The sequence below is a fragment of the Chrysochloris asiatica genome, unplaced genomic scaffold (genome assembly GCF_000296735.1).
Source record: "Chrysochloris asiatica unplaced genomic scaffold, ChrAsi1.0 scaffold00058, whole genome shotgun sequence".
Classification (NCBI taxonomy): Eukaryota; Metazoa; Chordata; class Mammalia; order Afrosoricida; family Chrysochloridae; genus Chrysochloris; species Chrysochloris asiatica.
This window is the reverse complement of record NW_006408576.1, coordinates 8495141-8498294: the sequence shown is the minus strand read 5'-3', so window position 1 is coordinate 8498294 and position 3154 is coordinate 8495141.

The window sequence follows — 3154 nt, the reverse complement described above, 5'->3', positions numbered from 1 at the left end:
GAGTAGATGCCAGCTTTCTTTTTCTTCTTAAGTAATGCTTTACTTATACAAAATCTCTTTCCTTTTCATATAAATAAAGTTAGTCATCAGTTTTTTGCTTTGTTTTATTTTATCATTCCCCCACCCCAATCTCTTTAAAGAACAATGCTGAAATGTGGATTGGGACTGCGTTATATCTATAGATTTCTTTGGGTAGTTGACATATTCTTAGTGTTAAGTCTTCCATTTTTGTAAAGTTCTTCTTGTTTTTTTTTGTAGTAGTATTTTGTAGTTTTCTTAGCATAGGTCTTTTATCTTTCGTTAGATTTATTCCTAAATATCTTATCTTTTGGGTGGCTATTTTAAAAGGTACTGTTTTCTTAATTTCCTTTTTAAATTACCTTTATTAGTATAGAGGAGTCCAACTGATTGTTGTATATTGATCTTAACCCTTTCGTTTTTCTTTGAGTTCTAAAAATGGTTGCTTTTTTCTAACTTTCATGCTTCATTTGCTAAATAAATTAGGGAAGTAACAGGCAATTTTGTTAAGTTTCCTTGCTTTCTATCTCTAAGGATATGCTCCAGAGAGCTATAATAATGTGAGATTTGTCTGTGGAATTCAAGGTCAATGGGATTAATATGGTATCTTTCAGCTAGAACCCCACAGAAGCAATAAGACACTAGCAAAAATTAAAAGAAAAAAGAATAGTGATGTATGTTGAAAGGATCTACTATCTATGAACTGTATGAGTTGGCTAAGTCACTTACTATCTCTGGGTTAGAGTGATGACATCCTTAAAGTAGTAAAAATATATGTGAAACATTTTAATTGCTATTGCTGTGTGTCATCAATTTGGTTCCAACTCATAGCAACCAGAAGTAAGGTTTACAAGGTTGTAAATCTTTGCCAAAGCAGAAATCCTCATCATTCTCCCTGTGAGGCAATGGTGAATTCAAACTGCTAGTGTTGTGGTTAGCAGCACAATGAGTAACCCTCTATGCTACCAGGGTTCTTAAAATTTTTAGCTACTCACTAGCAGGACCAGGCAGTGTTTTTGTGTTTGTTTGTTTTTTTTTCTGTAGTACATAAGGTCATTATGAGTCAGAACCTACTCTAAGGCACCCTAACAATAAATTGTGAAAAAGATTTTGTGATTTATTTTAATTTTATTATTAATGCAATAGGAAACCATTAGAAATGTATATGAAGCATTAACTAGTACCATTTACTACTTTAAAATTCATTGTTTTGAAGTGGTAAATGTTACTAATTGGGCTGCTAACTTCAGGGTCAGCAGTTCAAAACTACCAGCTTTTCCGTGGGAGAAAGATGAGGCTTTCTGCTCCCGTAAAGAATTACAGCCTCGGAAACCCCGTACAGGGTCGCTGTGAGTCGGAACCAACTCCATGGCACAGAACAACAACAAGGAACTGTAGCAGAAATCTTTTGGAAGGCAGTTAAGATCAAAAGCATTTGAAGAAGTCCTAGGAAGAGAGGATGGAGGCTGGAACTGAGGTAAAAGACAGAAAAGGGTGGACATACATGTTAAGCATTTGAAATTGAATAAAACTCAGTGATAGATGTAAATGGGGATGGAAAACAGAAAAACAAAAAAAATTGTGCCAAGAAAACCAAATGCAATCTTTGGCAAAGGGGATTAGGATTTGCCCTCTTGAGATGAGAACCAATTTATTTTCATTTGAAACACATGGGTAAGAAAACAAAAACGTAACAAAACAAAAAAACTGTATCTACTTTTGTTGTTAAGTGCTGTTGAGTTGGTACTGACTCATAGCAATCCTGTATAGGGCTTCCAATGAGTGGCTGATGACTTTGAACTAGCAATCTTATGGCTAGTAGTCCAGTGCTTATCATACAGTGCCACACCAGGACTCCTCTTGTATCTACCAGCAAAAAAAAAAAAAAAGAACTAAATAGATGTTGAGTAGGTCACTAGCAGTATCCATTGTTGCTGGTAAGTGCTGTTGAGGTTGGTTGGGACTTATAGTGACTCTGTATAGGGTTTCCGAGTATCAGCTAGAGGATTTGAATTGCCAGCTTCGTAGTTTGAAGTCCAATTCTGATCCTACAGTGCCACACCAGGAATACGTATTAGAAAGTATTTATTAATAAATATGAACTCCTAATATTATTCAAAATCGGGCTGCGAGCTGCAAGGTCAGCAGTTCGAAACTACCAGCGGTTCCGCAGGAGAAAGATGAGGCAGTCTGCTCCCGTAAAGATTTATAGCCTCGGAAACCCTGTGTAGGGTCGCTATGAGTCGGAACCGACTCTACGGCACATAACGACAATGACAATATTATTCAAGGAGTCCTGGTATGGCTCTTGTAAGATAAGCACTGGACTGTGAGCCACAAAGTTTGTGGTTTCAACCAACAAGTCACTCATAGAAAACCCTGTACAGGGCTGCTCTGAGTAAGAATTGAATCTATGGAATTTAACAAAAAAACCAAAATATTCTTCATGCCACTATTCTTCTTTGATTAATCTAATGATTGACCTAGTAAATTGAGAATTTTATGAATTTATAATTAATTTCCCAATTGAATTCTTATTGTTCATAATAAAAAGTTTTATCTGGGCTTATCAATAAAAAAAAGACCAATATTCTATGCCATTAAGTTTGCTTCAGAATCTTACATTATGCTGCAATATATCCTTTGACTAATTTCTAATTCTCATTTGCAAAATAAGTGGGTTGAGTTAAATGTTCTTTAATTCCTTTCTAATTATGATACATAGTTATAATATATTCTAATGTTCTTCCACTGAGAAAATGATCTGTGTTTAAATATTTGTTAGATAAACTGTTGTTAGGTGTCTTCCATTCAGTTCCCAATCACAGTGTTCTTATGCACAACAGAATGAAATATCGCCAAGGCCTGCCCATTCTCACAATTGTTATATTTGAGCCCATTGTTACAGCTGCAGCTGTGGCTATGTCAGTCATATATCTTTGGGGGGGGGGGGGTCTTCCTTTTGTTCTTTGATCCTCCATTTTACCAGATTTGCTTGTTCTTCTGACAGTCCATAAAATCCATAACTCTATATAAATTCTTCTACAACACCATATTTCAAATGCTTTAATTCTTCTGAAGCTTAACTATTCATTGTTCAGTTTTTGCATGCATATGAGGCAGTGAGTATACTATG